Here is a 23,185-nt window from a genome sequence, read left to right as displayed (position 1 = left end):
CAATGATAGATTATTATTGATACTCAGACCAACTCAGAGAATAACGCTAATCTAGTATTACTATTACAAAAAACATGTACAGCATGGTTACTAAAACCAACCAAGGTCCATTCTTAAAATGTCACAAAGCTCTATGACTGTAATTGACAGTAAGTCAACTCTTCTTCACTTAGAAATTAAAGGTGTTTTGTGAGTAATGCAGCCATTGTCATCCAAGCTGTCAGTGTTGGCCAGAGATGATATACCCATTTAATAATAGAAAGAGCTTTTATATGACTGTGTCCCTGGGATTGGCAGGCTTTGATTGGCTTGCAAGACCATTTGGCTTTGCAGATAAAATGAAACTACCTTCAGCATAATTTATAGATGCAATTTTGTGGGACAGTCCTGATCTCATATTTGATATGACAATTTAAAGGTGCGTGTGTGTGTGTGTGTGTGTGTGTGTGTGTGTGTGTGTGTGTGTGTGTGTGTGTGTGTTCATGTGTTTGCGTGATCTGTAACAAACTTTTTCAAACTGAGCATGTTGAACCTCATATGACCTTTCTGACAAAGATACTTATGAAATTCTCACACTATACCAGTAGTTAAAGACAATCAAAATAATTTCCCTTGTTGATGTGCTTCAGTAAGTCTATTGGTCTCATATTGTGTCAGTCCACAGAAATTACTCTTTAAGGTTAACCTTCAACCATCACCTGCACAAATGAGTGACCTCACCCTTCCACAAGACCCAGTTTCCATTTTGGTTACATTACATTACCTAACATTACCTAATTACAAATTAAATCAGTGTCGGTTTTTAACATTATTTCAAGCGTTAATTAACATATTTCAGAGAAATGTTTGAGATCTTTCTGTTCTTATAAGTAATGAAGAAAAACGGAAAACAGCACCCTAACTGCCATTGCGTGCTGAGAGAACAAACAAGCATGCAATCACCCACTCTTGAAGTGAGTTATATCTATCATGAAATTTTAAATTTGTCTGTAAAATGTCATAGAATGATATTGTCACATGACAGCAGCACATCAGTATGAACCAGTAATGAAAAAATAAACAATTGCATCTCTGTCTGCAAGTGGCGTAGAAGTGAATAAGCCTCCATGCGACCACTGACACGTCTTATGTGATCCATTAAAGTTCAGGAGAGCCTGCTTGGGTGAGGAAACTGACCAAACTATCTGTGAAGCAGAGGCATTCATCATCTGAAGATAAAATGTGTTCTCTCAATATGGCTGTAATTTTTTACAGCCACACAAAGGGGCTTTACTGTCGGCAAAGTCTGGTTCACAGTGACATCGCTACAACAACCAGTTGGCAGGACACAGGACACTAGGATGCCATCGATTTTTATAAGGTTACAATATTGTCGGATTCTGCAATTTGAGAGACACCACAGTGGTTTTTAGAAAAACATGCAGAGTCCTTGCAAAGGGCATATTATAGGGGCATTAAATTGCAAACAACATGCATTTTACACTAACATGCTGGTCTTGAATGCGTGTGACATCATGGTGTGTGCAAAGTTGTCTTTAGAGACTTTGCCCTGTGGACAAAAGGGCCCTATTACTTAAATTAGCTCTATTAGTGCCTCTGTGGGGACCACTGAGTCGACCAAACTCACAAACCTGCTCACAGACTCAAAAACAGCTTTTGCAATGCCACCCCTCTATTGCCCTCCAGTTTCTTACTGATTTACATACAAATTGATCTTGAGGTAAATCAGATGTCACTTTTCTCCGGGTCACGGAGAACACGCTGAGATAATGAAATCAGGGTCCGCTGAGTGCTACACTTGCACAAGCTACCAGATGGGTCTCTCCCTTAATGCAATGCCTCAGTCCGCACGTGTGTGTGAATGGGTGGGTGCCCACACATGTTGGTGTGAATGCACATACATGCGTGTGTTTGTGTATGTAAAAATGACTTAACATCTTCAATTTATTTTGCCAATAAAAAAGTAAATGTGTGTGCTCATGTGTGATCATTCCTTTGACAGCTCTGTATAGAATACATGCTTCTCCTGTGACTTTGGGGATTGCTGTGATTTGCTTTGTGAGTAAATTTCTGTTACGTATGGTGTTCTCTTGCGTGAGAGAAAAATACGAACACTGTGGCCTGCAGTATTTTTTCTGTTCATGGTTTATTTTCTTTATACTGTAAATTTATAATTGTCAAGCATACAAAGTTCATTAGCTTAGACCAATGAATCACTCCTTGAATGAATTCCTCCAAGCTTCCCCCTGAGAAGAATAAATGACAGATAGTTTGGCTTGAAGTAGGAGGTACCAGAGAGGTGACAATTAGAAGGACGAGAACCTGATGGACCATCACATTCCATTAATGTTGTCTGGGGAGAAATTATAGAGAACAGCAAAATGTGCCATGTCTCTATCGCGGGACAGACTGACTTTGGGGAGAGTGTAGGTGTGACTGATGATAAGGGTATATAAAAGGCAAAGAGTAAATGCATACAATTATTTAAATGAAATTTAAGGACCATGCAGGTGTGTTAGCACATTTCTTCTTCTTCTTCTTCATGAATTACATATACAATATCCAATTTCTTATGGCATGCAATAATGTTTTTGCTAGATTCATATGTTGTTACAACTTCACAGGCAGCCCTTGGCATCAGTTAATTTCGCAATAAGAAAATGAACCTGCTGAAACTGGTTTGAGTTTGGACAATGTACTCAGTTGTCTATTTTTGTTGTAGTGAAATGCAGATGAAACATTGCTGTGAGAGGTCTGTCACCATAATGTGTGATCTTTACTATGCTTACACTGTATTAAATAGTCATACAATTTATATCATATCTTTATGATCCTCTTCAAAGACACAATATTTGATTAGTTTGTACCATTCTGGGTCACCATATCTCATAAATACAGTTCTGCGGTGACAGAACTTGCAGTGATGTGAATTCTCACCACACTTGCAAACCTTTCAAATCAGCGTGTTAAAACATTGAGATAATGGAGCTCTGAGGAAAACAAAACCAGAAATCATTAAGCTATCTCAAGCAAGTTTCAAGTCTTTGATTTCCATACAGTAAATTTACTGAAATGCATAAAAAGCATGAGTAGCTGCCCGAAGGGCAAGGAACAGATGTAAAACACTGTGGTATGTTTTGGGAAATGTAATAAAGCATACAGTTAGTAACATTAGTAACATTGATTAAAAGGTACAAGTACTTGTGTAGTTCTTCCATATGTTTTATGTTGTTTAAATGCGCATGTCCTTCAGAGAAAGAAAGTGACTACCTGCAGCTGACAAAATAAATGCAAGAGACTCTGCAGACCTTCTGTGTTGTAATTCCTCTACTTCAAATCATAAATAGAATGAAAAGAAAGAGAGGAATGATGCGAGGCCCAAAAGTCATCAGTCAGACTGACAGGCTTGAAATGGAACAATACAATAGTCTCCTCCCCTCCTGGGCTGCAGACTGGTTTAGTATTTGTTAAATAACTCTTGTATTCATGAGATTGCTTCCAAGCACTGCCTCTAAAGCTATCCTATGGCAATCAAAAGAAATGTGAAAAATTACCGTTAATGTGTTAATTTCAGACCAAAACGCTGGCCCATTGCACGTGAAGTTATGAGTTAAATAAATACATACACATGCAGAGTGATTAATGTATACTTTGTGGAAATACAAGTTATGATGGAATAAATATTTAATGGCTGAGATGGTAATGGCAGTATATTATACTTTATGGTAACTGGGGTAAAAATCTGCCGTATATCGTATGTCCTCTTCCACTGGCTGTTTTATTGATACATTTTGCTATCAAATGAGCACAGAACAAGTTTCTACACTTGAATGAGTCAGTATATCTTCCTCCTTCATAAGACTGTCATCAGAAGATCAGAGAGCTTATAATGGCTCAGTAGTTTATTTTACTCTCAGAAGGTAGTGGAGGGAGTCTCTAGCCAGTTTCTGTGCTATGAGGGAAATAAATCAAAGGAACAATAACAAAAATGACCAGAGACCTCTTTGGGACCAGACTGCACTACTAAGGGTGATAAAGGTGAGGCCTGACGAGCTCTGAGCCAATGGCAGTGCTGTCTTGGCATAATAAATTTAACTCAAATTGCCTGCTTTAATTGGGATCATGCTCTTTGGACTGGAGTGTCAGGAGCCCCCAGTAAAAAGGCCTGACAAATGGGACACACAGATTTCCAGCACTGGTTAATGCAGTTATAAAGATTGAAAAATATTGGAGATGTCTGCAGAGTTGTAGTTAGTGCCAGGCTTTGTGTCGCCTTGAAGGGGAAGACTAGGCAGGCCTTAAAGGAACTACTGGGGTTACTCTAAAGAACTGTGGACCAGCCAAAACACCATACAAAGAGTGTAAAAACATTGCTACATATGTTACCCATTCTACCCAACTAATTCTGTCCAAATATCAATCCTATCTAACAGATAGGAGTTTCTCTGTCCACCTCGGTGATTATTCCTCTGAGATGGCTCCAAAGTTCTGTCTTAGGCCCCATCTTATATTCTTTGTATATGCTGCCCCTGACCTTCATTTTTGAGAGGTATGAGGACTATTGCAACTCCTTGTATGTGGGCTTAGACAAGTCATCTATTCAGCGCCTGCAGTTAGTCCAAAATGCTGCTGCCTGCCTCCTGACAGGAAAGAAGAAGAGGGACCAGATCACACCTGTGTTGCGGTCCCTCTACTGGCTTCCTGTTAATTAAAGGATTGATTGTTTTATGGTGCTGCATTTTGTTGGCTGTGGTGTTGTTGCTGTAGTCCGAGAGAGGCTCGGGAGCGCACATGTAGCTACATCCCGACCCGGTGCCATCACATTAAAAACCGAATGGTGGCTGTTTTAAGCAACAGATAAAACAGGCGTGTGCTTCCTTTCTATGTGAGGCTACAGCCCATTGACAATAAGGCAGTGAAAATTTGATTTATTAATAAGTGACTTAATTGAAAAACTACATATTGCCCCTTAATTTTATATGTTGGTTTGTATGAAAGTGTTCCAACATTCTCAGAGAAGAAAGAGGAATGGAAAAAAATTTGAAAGAGTGCCTGGACGGCAGGAGAACAATCAGAGGCATGATGACACACAACATCTGGAGTCATGAGGGAAACAGCATGTGTTCCTACGCCCAGAACCAGCAGGATCACTAAGTGCCCAAGCTAACACCACCAGCCTGCACATGCAGCCAGTTACACACAGCTGGCTGTGCACAAAAGATCGTCCAAATCACAAAGAAGAAGAAAAGTCGTGACTGGAACTTATAGACGTCTGAATGACTCGTCTTTGTTACTTAAGAATGTAAGATGAACAGAAAGTGATATATTACATATGGCACGTCAATAAATGGCTCCATTTGAACAGATTTTTAGTTTGAGGTCTGTGGCTTTTGGGGAAAAAGGTATGGGTATTTTTTAATGTTTTGATCACCACATTTGCTTCTATTCTATCGCACTGCATGGCTAGACCCCCACCTGGGAAAAGTGGTATCACAAACGATGTCAGAGCTTAGCTGTGTGTGTCCAAACACTGAATAGTAATTTAATTTAGACACCCTGATAGAGACCAGAGTTTGTTATAGTAATTGAATTTATTATTTTTCATTGCAGAAGACATCATGTCTATTTTGCATAGCCAGTCAGATTTTCCCATCATGCTGGTTATGAGGAGACTCTCAGGTGTGAATGTGACAACAGAAACACTTGGTCAAGCACTCCAACAAAGACAGACTCACACACGGAATGCAACCAGCAGTGCTCTCTGCCCCGAGGACCAGCTCAGTGTCAGTTTTACTCAACAACACACACACACAGTCAAACATACAGGGCTTGGACGGCGGTCCTGGGGGCAAAGAGGGATGTGATACGGAAATCCCTGTCCACTGATGTCTTCCTCTGATAACTGAAGGTCATTTGTCCCCTGTTTTGGCAAGACTCTCCATAAATCTCAGGCAGCTACTGCCTCCCAGTCTTTTCCAAGCACCCATCTTCTTCTTGTTGCCTGTAACCCAAGCAGATATCTACAATAAATAATGACACATCTGGACAGCTTCATCTATTGCAGCTCACTTGAGGCAGACATAACATGGCCACCATCCTGAGGTCTTCAGTGCATTAAGTTATAGGAGTCTACATCTACAGTACTTGCTGATCTAGTGACGGTTTGAAAAATGGCTTAAACAAGCTTGTAAATTCAAGTTCTTAAAACACTAGGAGATAACAGGTTTTCTTGTGTTATAGGCCTATGAACACTTATACAAAATTATATAGTTGATGGAGTGTTAATTTTCTCATCTAACGCCCCACTAGAAATAAGCATATTTCCTAAAATTTATCCATTAACAACTGATGCCAGATACCCGCTGGGTTCAACATGGTTATCTACAAGTTATAGCTGCTACTGCTTACAGTTTTTTTCAATTGCTAAGATGCAATGGTCAAAACTGAAGCCACTTTTTCAAAACTCTTCACACAGTCTGCATTACCAACATGCATCCTGGCCAAACAGTTAATCTCACCTCCAAAAGTCAATCAAACCACCAGAACACTTATACATATAAACATACATATAAGCCTCTAAATAAACTCATTCAGCCAAAACACTGGCAACAATACCCCCTCAGAAGAAGGAATCAGAAGGAATCAAAAGGAGCTTTATTGCCAAGTAGTGTTTTACACATATGAGGAATTTGCTGTGATGATAAGGTGCTACATGTAGACAAACATACAGTCAACATAAATAAATGTAGAAATATATAAATATGGAATGGAAGAACAACGTTGCAGACATATAAATGCGTTATTCTGGGTCTGTGCCATGCAGAAGTAACGCAACAGAAGAGAATATTGTGTACATAAATATATAAACTGACAACATAAAAATATACAACAACAAAGATCAACAATCAGCATACATTGTTAACACACTGACCTACAAAACACTAATAACAGGAAGCATTACTTACATTTGTTGAACTTTTATCCTTGAAATGTGACTGATATTTTATTATAAATCAGTATTTCATTATAGAATACAGTTGTTTTCAGTCAATTTGATACATTTCTCAGATCAGAATTGAAATTCTACTTTTTCAACCTCCACATCATGTATTCACTTGTGCACATCATATGTAAAAGCAATTTCTCAGTCTTTAGAGAAATTGCAAATTGCACATGCCTTGACACATTTATGCAAATTATTATGTACATTTGTCTCCTGTTTCCTACATTGTCATTTGTTTACTGTACGTCATTTTGATCACAATGTATTACAGTATACTGGTTCTTTGTTGAGAAGTCTTACCCCCCAAAACACCTAGACATAAGTTCATTGCGCAAGTCACTACATGCAAAATGGTTGAACACGTCATAATCTGCATTTTCCTACACATGTCTATTAGACTTGTTTTGTAAATGTGTCCTACAGTAAATTGATGAAGTTCTGATCTGTTGTGCTGTGAATAAGAATCTGTGGCCCAATAGACAGGAACATCAACCTGAGGGGGTGTTTTCATGTTTCCATTTCTTATTTTGTAATTGTTTCTGTTGTGCTATGCAGTGCTGTAAAATAGTCTTGTTTTTTTATTTTCTGCATCACAATGACATGCTCTGTCAACAAATTACAGTGCATACAGTAAAAGTGCAACTGTGAATCCTGTCCAATCTCTTGCAATGTTTATTGTAACTCTGTACTGTTGAAATTGATGCCATACAGAAAAAGTACAGCCTTGTGCATTTTCATTGTCATCAAAAGTTTAGCCATAGTTTACCAGTACAAATAGTTTTGCAAACGTATCAAAGCGACTGAGAAATAATGGAAGAAACCTGTAACATATTTTCACTGTATTGACTGTACTATATATGTTACAAGAATGAATCAGAAATGCATTCAGTAATTTACTTGTGAAAAAAAGAAGTTCCTGACATTTCAGTGCTGCAATACACTTTTTTTCAGTTCTTTACATAGTTAACACTGGTACATGAGACCCAATGACCACAGTCTGTAATTGATGTACCATCCCCCTTGAACCAGTTCTGCCAAAATATAAGCACATTTCTTGCTTTACACTCAGCTTGCAGTTTTACAGTAAAACCAAATTCAAAACATTACACATATTTCTCTAAAACATGAAATGGATGTAAATGATTTTCTATATATATCTGTCCAGCTACAGCAAAAATGCAGGAAATTTTGTTTTGAACGTGTTTTTAACAGTTTTGGACACAGTGTGTTAGCATTTGAAAAATGTGCTGCAGATATACATGTTGTTATATACATGTATGTTTTGCAGGTGGTGAAGTAGTAATGGGAAAAGAGTTTATGGATTTTGGAGAAAGTTGTCATTGAATGCATTTTGTGTGAAAGCAATGAAAAATGATTCACAGTTTGGTCCACAAACACTTCTCTTTCGCTGACTGTGTGAAGAGTTTTGACAATGTGACTTCAGTTTTGACCAATGCAGGTTAGTAATTGAAACAAACTGTAAGCTTAAGCTAACTTTGTAAACGCCTTTGCTGAAAATAATTTTCCAGTTGTCTCTGTCTGTCAGATCAGACATCTGTTATCTCTGGTGGCTCATTAGATATTAGAGGACTTGTTTATTTGTGTCCCGTGTCTTAAAGAGGACACCACAATTTAAGATCAGAAATTTGACATCAAACACATAAATGTAACATGATTACATATTAAGGGAGAATCTTTAAAATGTATTTTGGAAAGTAAAATATTATTGATAATATTAAGTGAAATATAACACTAATTGGTATTATAGGATCCTACTGAGTAAATAAAGATAAAAATATTCTAACCTTGAAATGCTGCCGCCAACACTGGTTTGACTTAGACCTAAAGGGACCTAGAGGGATGATGTGTTTTGGCAGTGCATGCTGATGTTAGAATTTACATTGCAAGTAAATGGCATTTTCCAAATAAAATTGATCATTGGAAAATGTACTCATAATTTTTTATCTTAAATCAGTCTTTTATGTAACCTCTGTGCAATTACGCTGTTGCCTTGTTTCACACACACACACACACACACACACACACACACAACGCAAAGACATAGCAAAGGCATTCAACCAGCCAAAATCATTTTCTCACATTCTCATGCAGATGGCGGTTGCTGTGTACGTGTGTGCGTGTGTGCATGTGTGCGCCTGTGTGTGTGTACGGGGCATACTTTTGAGAGCGGCAGGTTTGGCCCCCAAGGCGATGACAAAGCGATCAAACTCTATGTGTCACATATAAATTGCTTTGACCTTTTTTCCTCTCAGACTCATGGCTCGATGGCAACAAGGGACATTTTACCCAACTGGAAAGAGTGCTCAAGTCCGCAAAACATGAGGAAATGGCAAGGAAGGAAATTAACAGTGGTAAGTGTTTGTCCTCTACGGGGTCAAAACACACCACTTTGTTCCCTTGTGTTTATGCTTTGCCAATTTCCCAAAAGACATCTAAAAAACCTTCAGCATTTATTTCAACACTTTGTGTTCTGAAAGAAAATTCAATTTACTCATGATAACAGATGGTTTGATTGTGAAAACAAATGTTGCTCTCTATCACAAATTCTTGCTATAACTAGCAGACAGGTCAGCAGTGTTAATTCAGGTGCAACGGTGTAGCTGCCCACTCATGTACCATTTACCATTATACTGCTTAACCCTATTAACTAGAGTGGCCATTTTGTTTTGGAGCTCTCAGTTGTCACACTCTTGACCATTTTAATACATTTCAATTCTTGATGGCTGCATAAGTAGACTTCATAAATGAACCTGTTGTCTGCGGTGGCCATCTGGCCAGAAGTCATGTATATAAATGGACCTCTAGACACTTGACTTCTGTAGCTATCGGCCGTGATTACTCTCTTGGCCTAATACAATATTCATGCATTAGAGTAGGGCATGCATTACTTTCTTTCTCCTCCTCATGCTGCCGTCGGTAATTGAAATTTCTGAAGTGCAGCATGTTTAATAATGGAATTAATTTCCCATGCAAAGTGTATATGATTGACCATGCACAGGGAGCAGAGGGAGCAGGCTCCATTTCCAGTGAGGAGGAGAAAATAGAAGGCTGTTAGCCATATTTTTATGAATTCATGATAGAAATAATGATAGTAGCATTATTTAAGATGTTTGATAATTTTAATTACATTGTATATAATATTTTCTTCCTTGCAATAAACAACTATTATAGCAAAGACAGCAGTGTGACCATTTTTTACAAGGGAACACATACAGTACCACATCTGTGAATTTTGGGAGGAGAAAGATTAAAAAGAATCTGAAAGAGGAAGAAATTGGGGGAAAAGCACAGAAATATCAAAAGCCCTTTAAAACAAATTATCCTTGTGAAGGCTAATGATCAAGCCAGTTTGACCTCTCAAGCAGTTAATGTGGAACAGACTGTTCCTGGCAAGCCAAGTCCAAATGATAGGCCATCATACGGAAAGAACAAAGGAGCTTTCACAAGAACACCACTCATTGCTGCATGGCTATGTTTTATGAAGGCAGGGAATAAAAGGAAGCGTATGTCTGGCTTCAAATGCTTATTTCTGATGCAGACAGGAAGTGTGTCCCATTCTGCTTTCTTCTTTTCAAGACTCTTCGCATTGCTTGGTTTCCCACCCACATTTTGATTACAAGCCACTTGTCCTAACCATGTCCTCCGTGTTACATTGCTTCTTTTCTTGCAAATGAAACTGCAAAAAAGTACACCTGCCCTCTAGTAGCCTACACCATGCCCAATATATGAGAAAAATAAAATACAAACAAAAATGTTAATACATAAAGAACCCTTATGTGCTTTGTTTAAACACAAAATGCATACAGTAGTGCAAACACTGAACACTCAAACTATGCAGAAGAAATCTAAATCAATGCCATCTTTAATGACCATACAAGGATACTCTCGAAATTAATTAATTTGTGCAGAGAGCATAAGACAAACACACATTAATTTTGCTGCTTTTCAGTTGACAAAGAGGGGTGAGGTCAGCAGGAGGGGAGGGGCTAGCACATTGAGAGTGTGATGAAAACAGTAGGCTCAGCACAATAACAGTGTATGTCCCAGCCAAGACATATTAGGTTAATGAAATGTTCACAGGCTGTAATTGTTGTAATGAGTGGACAGACTGTGAAGAAGGACAAGAGAGATGCAGCACAAATCAAGGACTGTAGAGGAGAAACCAGAGACAAAGTGGGCGAGGTGAACATTTCCCAAAAGTAATTTTTTCCGAAAACAGACAAATAAGAACCCTCACCTAAATTAGACGGCAGTGACATGTTCATTATCTGATGATAGGATTTTGCAGGACAAAAAACACTCATATGCAGGGATTTTCAAATGTTCCGCTTTTTCAATTCATCTATCATTTTTGAACATGCCCCCGGCATTTTATGACAGCAAAAAAAATAAAAATCTTGCTTTGAATACAAACACACTCCATATTTCTGTTCATTAAACAGAAAAATGGTTACATTTAGCAAGCAGATGCTACAGTCTAGTAATTTCCAATAAATAACCTCAATCATTCAAACTATAAACACATTCTCATTTTCTCACATTCTCTGACAATTGAACAGCTCAGAAATGAACACAGATCAAGAACAACATTAACAGATCATAAAATGCAAGGATGCGGTGAAGAACACAAGTAACTCAAAACAGGAATGAGTGGGTGGTGAGAGAGAGAGAGAAATAAAGTAAACATGAGAGCAACACAGAAAAGGTGAGAAAGCATCAGAGAATGACAAGAGTGGGAGAGAGGGAGTTACAGAGAGACATTTAGGGGAGGACTGAGTCAAATTCAAATACCCAATGATTACATCTCTTAAAGTGTCAAGTACATTTCCATTTAAAGTGCTTGCTTAAACACCCATGAAGAGGTGTTCTCCAGCTGCTACGCACACAGTAATGACTAGGTAGTCTCCTTAGACCATCAAGCCTTTGTTGTTTTCTTCCTCAGCACTTTGCCTCATCTGCCTCAGCTTTAAAACAATATATTGTGTCTGTAACAGATCCACAAGCAAGGGCCGAATGCCCCGTAGACATGATGCCACCTCAAAGTTACTAACCGCACAATTCAAAAATTTACCTGGAACTATTGCATTTTTTTGTTTAAACGGAGACCTTTTGCCACGTTTGCACCTCCCGTCCAGATTAAAACGGCAAAAACAAAGTCCTAAAATTAAGAAGTTTGAAAATGCTGCCGACCCCGTTTTTCATTTTAAAACTTCAGTTCAGACAGGGAAAAACGGAGAACTTTAGAAACCATGACGCAGAGACTCACGTTTGGCTCTCAGATTGGAAACACAACGTTGATGATGACAGAGTTTTTGATTTGGCATTTTTCTAAAGTATCTTTTAGGGCCGACCCTGAATAGTCAAAGATTCGATGCTTCGATAGGTGGAGCCTGGTTCGACTGTCAATCTCACAGTCGAAGCTTTGCTGCGAAATGAGGATCATGCCATTTTGGCAATATGGGCGATAAATAAAAAACATTTTAATAAATGCAGAATCCAGAATTGTAACCCTAACCCTCAAGGTAGGGGGCATCAGTGCACATGTGGAGCCTTGACTTCACCGAGTTGTCCGCACCTCGCGGGACATTCGGGTCAGTTATCACCATTGATGAACCACACAATGAATATTACATCGTTTTTAAAAAGTACTTGAAATAGACCCACTAGGAAAACGCGACGTGCATGCAGCTGTCGGCCGCATGGCATGCATGCAAACTCTGCAAAAGACCAGTGAATGGCAGGCGAGCAGAGAAAAAAGGGTCAACAATAAGACTCAGTTTAGCTGGAAATGTACAGTGTAAGTTACAGTGACTAATGAATAAAGACTACAGCTCTGCAGCAAAGCGGAGTTACAGCGTGTGTAAATGCTCCATTATACTGTTCTATTCACCAGCGAGTCACTAATTTTGTTTGACTGCTGTTTGTTGCTGTGCAGGAACAAAATCAGCAAAGTTGCATCTAAAACGCCCCCTAGAGGTAAGGGTAACTGCAGAGTCAGGTGATAATTCTTTAACCCCTTTCACATCCCACATAATCATTTGATCCATTGTTATCCATGTTAATATGAAAATATTTATCAGCATGGCTTTAAAGCAAGACTGTAAGGTAGCTGAATAGTGGCCACTATAACCACAAGTGACTATTACAGAATAATGGCAATAATAATAATAATGCTAAAACAAAGGCAAATAAAGGTGTAGCAGCACAAATACAGAATAGCAGCAGAGTCAAGAAGTCATTCAGCTGACTCAGCAATGTTAGTTAAACAGCAATATCTATCTAAACATTAGCTTACATTAGCCACCATAAGCTACTGGTCATACAAGTAAGGGTGTAGCTGCAAAACCTCTAATGTGTTCAAGCAAGGATGTGTTTTATTATCTCCACAAAGCGTAAGCATAAGGACCCATCAGACTTAAAAGTTTTGTGGACCGTGGTTGTGGTGATTCCCAATTCCCAAAATAACTTTTTTATTGACTGAGCATACTGTAAAGTAGGGCTGTCCCTGAATAAGGATTTACATAGTCGAATCAGAATTATCAAGTCCTGCCTATAGTCGACTGATAGTCGAATCATGTGTGTTTTTGTGCGTGATGATTGCGAGCGCGGGGGGGAGGGGGCGGGGGTTACACACGGTAGCTCCGCTTTAATCTTGAGAAGCTGCTGCAGAGCTGCAGTCTCTATTCATTCAACTTACTCTGTAAATTTCCAGCTAAACTGAGGCTTTTTGAAGAACCTTTTCTCTTTCTCTCACCTGTCATTCACCGGTCTTGTGTGAGTTTTGCGTGCATGTAGTTGTCGGCAGCACGGCATGCACGCAAAACTCACACAAGACCGGTCGCAGTTCCTCATGGGTCTATTTCAAGTAGCCGGCTAAATATAAAAAAATATTCTTTGTGTGGTTCATCAACGGTGATAAATTATCCGAAAGTCCCGCGAGGTGCGGACAACTCGGCACAACACCAGTGAAGCCGGGGCACAGTCTCTTCAGCAAGTGTTCCTCTTCCGCCGCCACCACCCACACACACACACACACACACACACACACACAACCCAGGGTTAGGGTTACTATTTTGGATTTATTCACACACTTTAAAAACATCCTCCTCCAATATTTTTCATCCAGCAGCTGCTGTTCGACCCCACCAAACACACACACAGGCCACAGCAGCCACAGCCAACTACGCCGGCCATACAACCGACTGGTCAACCCGATTAAGATTATCTAACTATCTTCGCTTCCGAGCAGCCGCCAGAACAGTCCTCCCCCTCCCCCCTCCCCCCTCCTCCATACTTGCGAACCACACCCGATTATCACCGCTGCCATTCTTTGGGGGCACAAGGTCCAAGCCTGGTACACACAGACAACCACACTGCCATCGACATCATAACCAGGCTTGCTCCTAACCCCTCAACACCACAAAGTTCACGCACGTACTGACCTTAATCTCAGCTCAACACCGATCCATCAACTGTTCCTCGTTCTATTTCCAGAAATTAAAATCCTCTGCACCAGACTTAGACCCGTATCCCACATCAGTCCCTCAGTTTTGACCACGATCGTCACTCGAACCCCAGCTTCTTCACCTGGTCTCCGCACCACGACATCGATCACCAATAGTCTCACTCTCAATACCCTCCCATTGTTTTACTTAGGGTGGCATAGATCCAGAACATTCCGCAGCTTGTTTGGCCTGCCATTCCTTCCATTGACATTCTATCCTCAACCAGCTCCACCTACGCCCACGCATTTCTCAAATCAGAACCTCCACCATCTACGTATACATAAGTGGGACAAACCTATTCTAAACCTCTTTCGACCCTCGAAGCTACGTTCCTACTCGCTTTCTTGGCTTCATAAGATGCTCGACATTCACCACCACCTAATGCACCTACTATCATACCAGGCAGGCAAGCCTCCAACAGTTCCTTTCACTCTCAATCACTCTCAGATTCAACCTCAAACGAAGTAAACAGACCATCTCGGCCTCTCTCATTCAGTTATCCTCTTCTGCTTAAACTCTCGCTGAGCCCCTTCAAACCCATCCAGACCCACGTAAACCACATACAACATCACTAGGCCGCTCTGCAACACCCTCTTTCACCAATGAATCATGCAGAGCCGTCTCACGTTCCTGGTTGCCATCTCTGCCTATCCCATTCAAGATTCTTTGGACCCATACTCCAGTCACTCATTCCGCATCGGGCTCCTAGACCATACTGTCAAATTCTTTGCCGTCACTCTTCCCATGCTTACCATAGCTACGTCCGCAACAACCGCACAGACGTCCTTCGAACCAATTTCCGTTCAGTCCGTCTTTTGGGGGTTCATAAGCAAGCCACTTATCGAGACGAGTCCACACCCTGAGTCTCGACCCCCTGGGTTCCTAGCCCTCCTTCATCCCTCAATCCTCGACCCCTTCATCCCTCTCCCCTCGACCCCTTTTCATCCCTCCCCTCTCGACCCCTCCTTTATAACTATTCATTACAATAAACCACTATAAAATCTAACATTGATGTGGTCCTTGTTAGTGAACCGACATCCATAGAAAAGTTTTGTCTCATCTTGAACTGGAGCTTCTGCAGATTACTTTAAATGTTCTAAATAAATAAGAATGTTTAAATTCAGGTGTTTTAAATTTTAAACAATCTGAGACAAAATACACAAATGCTATCAATAGGTAAATTTATATTAACGTGTCAAATGGTAATAAAGACACTTGTAAACTGAGTGAGACCTAGAGAACTTTCTAATTCTCAACCACATTCACCATGACACTCCTGCTGACTGCATTCAGCATTGATAATCCTGTCACTTCCCATAGGTCCATGTATTAAAATGCAGCGCTTATGTTTGCCTTTGTGAAAGGCCTTTATTATTAAAGTGCCCTCACCTGCTAACACATTACAGCCCGTAAACAACATGAATGATGTGCTGAGCACTGCAGCCTAATACACATTTATTAAATTACACTTTTCAGCCACACATCAGCTTTCTCCTTTGATTCATTTCCTTTAATGAGTTTGCTGATGTAGACTGGCATGCTGTAATGAAAAGGTAAAGACAAGCAAGCAGGAGAGCCATAAATAAGTCTCAGAGCATGAGGAATAATGACAGGAGTTTAATGTCCAATTAGATTAAAAGGCTCTCTGACACAAAAGCAGGATGCTGAGTGCACTGCTCAATGAGCCTGTGAGCGACATTGATTAACGCTAAACGGATCTATTACTCTCATCCATGCTACTGATCAACAGCTCTACCTGCCGCTTCTCTAACACTAAACGCATGTGTGTGTGTGCGTGTGTGTGTGCATGTGCGTGCGCGTGCGTGTGCGTGTGTGTGTGTGTGTGCGTGTGTGCCTGCACCTATATCAATGTATGCAATTGTGTCCACTAGGGATGACCCCTGATAGTCTGAAGATTCGATGCTTCGATGGGTGGAACCTGATTTGACTGTCAATCTCATAGCGAAACAAGAATCATGCCATTTTGGCTTATTTGGGGGTGCTCAACGTCTGATTTTACATAGAACTACCAGTTTTCTCCCAAAAAGTTAATATACAGCTTACAATATAAATTTCAACATGTAATGCTGTAAATAAACATGTAAAAAGAAAAAAGCTTTTAATAAATGTTTTTAAAGTGCATGAATAAATCCAAAATTGTAACCCTAACCCTTAAGGAAGTGGGGTCAGTGCACATGTGTAGGCACAGTGTGTATATGTGTAGTGGCAAAAGAGGAACACTTGCCGAAGAGAGGAGCCTCAGCTTCACCATGGCCATGTAGTCCGCACCTCACGGGATGTTCGGATCATTTATCACCACTGATGACCACACAAAGCATATAATACTGTTTTTAAATAGTAGGCCACTTGAAATAGACCCGTGAGGAACCGTGACATGCATATAGGCCTATTTGTCGGCTGCAAAACTTTGCACAAGGCCGGTGAATGGCAGGCCATCACAGAGAAAATGGTCAACAATAAGCCTCAGTTTAGCTGTAAATGTACAGTGTAAGTTACACTGACTGATAAATAGAGACTGCAGCTCTGTAGCTCCTCAAGATTAATGCAGTCGACTATAGGCAAAACTTGACAATTCTGATTAGACTATGTAAATCCTTTGTCGGGGACAGCCCTGGTGTCCACCCATTAAGTATATTATAGATTAACAAAGTTCGTAACTAATGTCCAAAAAATCAGTTTGCGTATGTGTAGTATGAGTATGTGCTCCTGCTTCTTATTAATTTCATTGTGTAAACAAATTACAAGCTAACCCAAGAAAGTTTTGTAATCAGTTATCTCTGACGTATGAGTTTCATAAAGCACTAGGGCTGTCCCCGACTAAGTATTTATATAGTTAATCAGAATTGTGAAGTCTTGCCTATAGTCGACTGATCAAATCATATATGGGGGGCGCGTTAACACACTGTAACTCCGCTTTACTCTTGACAAGCTGCAGAGCTGTAGTCTCTATTCATTTGTCACTGTAACTTATACTGTACATTTCCAGCTAAACTGAGTCTTATTGTTGACCCTTTTCTCTCTGCTCGCCTGCCATTCGCGGTCTTTTGCAGCGTTTGCAGCTGCATGCACGTCGCGTTTCCCTAGCGGGTCTATTTCAAGTACTTTTTAAAAACGATGTATTATTCTTTGTGTGGTTCATCAATGGTGATAACTGACCCGAATGTCCCGCGAGGTGCGGACAACTCTGCGCAACAACGGTGAAGTTAAAGCTCCACATGCGCACTGATGCCCCCTACCTTGAGTTACAATTCTGGATTTATTCACGCACTTTAAAAACATTTATTAAAAACTTCTTTTCTTTTGTCATTTTTTATTTACAGCGTTATATGTTGAAATTTATATTGTAATAGGCTGTAAATTAACTTATTGGAGAAAACTAGTAGTTCTATGTAAAATCATAAGTTGAGCACGCCCATATTGCCAAAGTGGCATGATCCTTGTTTCGCAGCGAAGCTTCGACTGTGAGATTGACAGTCGAACCAGGCTCCACCTATCAAAGCATCGAATCTTCGACTATTCAGGATCAGCCCTATAAAGCACAGGGGAATTGTGTCCTTCTGAAGTCCGGCTGAGACCTGGTATCACTCCACAAAACATGATATGGGGATGGGATGTCTGTCTATTTTCATATTTTGTTTTCAGACACTTATCATTGTCTTCAGCTTGCATCTTCCATTTAAGCTAAACATTAGGTTTGCTGCAGGGGTGGGGGGGGACTACTTTGTAGTTGTGGCTCCTCATTATTCTGCTGACAGAGCTTTGTAGATCTTTTCTCTGTTGAGCAGAGGTAGACAGGATGATGAGAGATGTCCTCCTGTGGAGGAGTATGTCAACACCTTTGACATATAACACAGCCTACATTAACATTCACAGTTCACAGGATCTGGTGTGCACCACCAATATCAAAGAGGCAATTTCATGTAATAGACTGAGATCTGAGGTTCCTCTCTGGGATCTGTACAGTATTTATTACAGGCCAGAATCCATGTGTGAGTGATTAATAACATACATGAGAAAATGTTAGCTGTCTGCTGTCAGACTTTTCAATGCAAATGTGTTCTAAATCTTTTAAGAATTACATAATCATCATTGTTCTAAGGCTCATTTTCTAATAAATACAGTGTGTGTCATGTCTCATTTCCACAATTCATGCACTGAGGGAATATTGTTTTCCCTCAGCTTACTTTTACACTAAACACTAAGATGGAAAAATTGCATCTTGGTTGTGCTAATGGGACAAACTGAACTGGAAAAGTATAGATTTACAGTGAATGAAATCAAGTCACTGTTAGTCACAGTACCTTTCCCAGTGCCTTTCTCAGCCAGGAAAGTTAAAGAGTTTGTACTTGCATCACTTCCTTATTGTGCTGCCTGTGTGATGGGTGGTCCTTTCTTGGCCGGTGTGGTTTTGATTAAGGAAAGTAATCCAGGGTAGACCCACAGCCTCATCTCCAAAATGGGATGTAGACTCCACACTAAATTAATATTGTATGTATGTCCAATATTTATATACTTAAAAAATATACTTGCCGTGCAGTTATTTGTCATGTAAGAAGAAGAATTGGAGCAGAAATTCAAAAGAAGGACTTTATTGAGCATTAAATAAGGTTAAATGAGCTATATAATAATAATTATTATTATTTAGTCAAATTTTAAAATTAAATGGCAGTTTGTCATGTAAGATGAAATGGTTTGAAATTCAAGTCAACACTAATAAGTGTGTTTCTGCACACTGACAAGGTATGGGTATAACCTGTGGAGGTCAAGAGACACCAATCTCAATCTCCTTGACTGGCGTCTACCTTCTACAGTATAAATGGAAACTGCTTGATCAGTGTTTTTCAAAAGAGAAAATAAGGGACAGATCTGAAAAAAGGATGGAGCCACTGTGACTGAAACAGTTAAGTCATCCATTCCTGCATCCAATTACAAATCCTGTTACAAATCCTGCACACAAAACACAAAAAACTGTTAGAATTCTATAAATTCTATAAAAAAATAGAATTGTAAGGCAAAAAGTGTTAAAGCTATCATGAGAACATGTACAGTAATAGTGTAATATATACAGTAATAGTGTAAATAGAACTGTAATGCAGAGAATATTCATGGTACACACATCATTAAAATTCAGATCCTGCATACTCATTTACATGGTCTCATGTATTATTGCTTAATTACAGCATGCCAGTCACATAATGTTTTGATTACAGACTTACATCTTATATTGCTGCTGCCACAGTTTCACACTCAACACAAGCCTGCAGCCATATCCACATCAAACCACTCTTTCCACTATTTCGATTGCTACTGTTCAGCTGATTTATTTTTTGTTATGGTATCCAGCTTTGTTTAGTCCAGTTGTTATTTTTTACATAAGATTATATATATATATATATATATATATATATATATACACTTCCCACATCGACAAAGAAAAAACTCACAATCTTAACAACATTTGATCGACATAAAGGAAATATCTTAAATATAAATACTCATACACATACATCTATCTTTTTCCTTCACCAACTAAAACCTTAACAACAATCCGATCCAGCAGTCTAAATATATGAAAAACAGAAGAAGAACAGAAAACAAGCAAAAACCAAAAAACAGGATTTAGTATAAAGGTCATGTGGTGTCCGAACAATAATGCTACGATGATGTGTTGAGATGAAACCCGTTTGACACTGTTCTTGATCATAAAAATTTATTAAATGAAAGAGTTCAGCATCAATTACAAGCTCTGCAGCAGCTTGGAGAGTGACCCAGCCCGATGGCCACTCTGTCTCTCTGTACATCAAACATAGCTTATATAGGATATGTTTAGGTATCTGTTAGGTACCATAGCAGGGTTTGAGTCTGCAAAATAAAAGGTCAAACCCATAGAAGGGTACAGTACTATTCTGAGGTAACAAAACAAGGGGTTAAAGGTCAAATTCTATAGAAGGGTTCAGTCCCTACATAACCACCAATCACTGCTCTCCCTGTAGAAGGTCACTGACCCTCTGTCCTGCTGCTACAGTGCTATTTTGAACTGTTATGAGTCAAATGCGCAAATATTGGATACCACAGTCACTTTTTTTAATGTACTCAATTCTTGTAATCCCCCCCCCCCATATGATTTCAAATTGAATTAATTTGTTCTTTTCAATGGCTATTGTCTTTTCCATGTTCAAATAATATAATATTTCTGAGTTTGAGTATCAGTTTCTTTAATGTGATTGATGAAAAAAGAATCCAACTCCACGGATACATCACCGCATCCTGTATATCTTGAAATATCGATGGATTAAAAATCAATTTCACACCCAATACCTCTAATAACCAATGTTCTATATCAGACTAAATCTTATTTTATGAAATAGTTATATAGTTGTCCAGATTTACATTTGGCATCAGGTGTTTATGGAAGCCGGGTCGCTAATCCTAAAAGCACCCATGTAACTCTTGAAGCATCTAGGTTCATGGAAGTTTGCCCATCTGATGTACTATAGTCCTTATGTTTTGTGACTATGTCCCCCATATGTCCTTTTGGGGTTGCTTACATCGTTGCATTGATTTGGTCTCTGTTGCAAGAGCTCTGTCTGTACTTAGGGGAAGCTGATTTTTAATGGATGTTGGACTTTGCAAAGGTTATACCTTGTCCATTATTATCATTTTCATGGACAGAATTTAATTTCAACAAAAATGTACCATGATGCCCACCATGCCAGCTACTGTTTCCATCTCTATCTTAAAGGGGCATTATGGAGTTTCCAGCAGCCACTAGCGGTACGGTTCTAAGATTGCAACCAGGTGTGTGCTCGTACGCATGCTCGCTTGAACTCATGAGCAAGCATAATCCAAAACACAACCACTGTCCTACAGAAATCCTGCAATAAACACAAGAACACCAGCATGCAGGCTGTAGCTTATCACTCAGACATGTTCAGGCTTTGTTATTCAAAATTCTCGGCTAAGAGGCAGATCAACACCGGCTCCGTAACGTTACTTAATTCAGCACAGCCAGCCGCATATCGGCACAATCCTCCCAGAATAAAGGCAGAGTGACAGCGGCTATAGACAGGCAAGGAGACAGCTTCACACAGTTTACTGGAAACTCAAGTAATCCCTTACTGCAACGTACAGTAATAGTTTTATCAGCTGCAGGTTGAACTAATCCATGATCACGGTACATTTACTGCATTTAGACAACACCTGCAAATCTTAGTTTTCGATCTTGCAAAACTTTTTTTTGGTAAGGTTTTGAGTTTTCAAACACTTAGTTTCAACCTTTCAGAACTTTATTTTCAGTTTTGATTCATGGCAGGATATTCTTCCCATAGACATCATCTGAACCTGTTTGGTCTGATGGGGTTCTGCACATAAAACTTTATTGTTGTTTTGTATCCTTATGTTTTGCTGTGAGCCAGTTGTTTTATGGCGTTAGTGGACTGCTTTTCGTTACCTGCCGTGTTGTCACTGTAGCACGAGAGAGGCTCGGGACCACGCACATTGCTGAATCTGACCCGGAGTCCCCACATTAAATGCAGAATAGTAGCTGATGCAAGCAACTGAGAAAACAGGCATGTGCTTCATTTCTAAGTGAGTTTTGAGCCCATTGACAATGAAAATTTGATTAATTTAATTGAAAAACTTACATATAGTCCCTTTAAGAGGACACTATTTTATGCATATTTATGACACATGTATGCAGTCACCCTACAGTTTGATATATAGATGATGTCAGTGTGGTTTTATATAGACTATCTTCACATTTTGAGGAGGTTTTCAAATAGCCAAGAAAAACTGTCTGTGAACTAGCAAGGCTTCTTTCATGAAGTGAATATAATTGTGGCTCCTCCTCATTCTGTTCATTTATTTTCACCTAAGAAAAACACAAGACATTGCAGATTCTAAATGAAATGCCTTGAAAACACTTTGCAAGGCCATTCTTCTCACCTTGTGGAGTCTAAATATTGAGCAAAGTAACAAAAAAAAGAAAATCCCAAATGATTCTGCTCACGGAGGGTAAAAATAGTGCAGTTTTAGCACTGTTGCAGCAGCAAGCCATTCAGCAGCATTTTAGATTTGCCATATAGGTTTGAATCAATTTGTCTTTTCACTTTTCATAAGTGCCTCACCTTGCCAATGCTATTGCCTAATTTAGTTCTTTGCGGTGGATAAAGTCTCATACACACCCCCACACTTTTCTATATCTGGATCTTCCCTGCCACCACTTCACAGCATTCAAACTCCATATCACCAAGACAACTCCACTGCAGTCCATGTGATCAGCGTTTCTTTTACTTTCTTTAGACACTTTTTACTTTACTGACAGACTAATTTCCTGGCAGAAAGCCCAGTTACTAGTCATGATATATATCAACAAATCATCTCATCATTTCAACTCAAATATGAGTCATAACAAATATTATTGATGTGTATCATGTCACAACATAATATGTTTTTGTCTGTGGCGTATTCCATATAAACAAGGCCTCATACACTGGAGAAGTAATGTCTATCAAACCCTCAGTGCTAGAGAATTAGCTTTGTGGAGCAGTAAAATCACATCGTTCTAATAGCACAAAAACTTAATTAACTAGGTGAGCCTTGGGGGCTCTTACAAAATGCCTCCCCAAGCAACAGC

Source organism: Micropterus dolomieu, linkage group LG13 (assembly GCF_021292245.1).
Source record: "Micropterus dolomieu isolate WLL.071019.BEF.003 ecotype Adirondacks linkage group LG13, ASM2129224v1, whole genome shotgun sequence".
NCBI classification, from domain to species: domain Eukaryota; kingdom Metazoa; phylum Chordata; class Actinopteri; order Centrarchiformes; family Centrarchidae; genus Micropterus; species Micropterus dolomieu.
The sequence above is the reverse complement of the archived record's forward strand: the minus strand, read 5'-3'. Positions refer to the sequence as shown.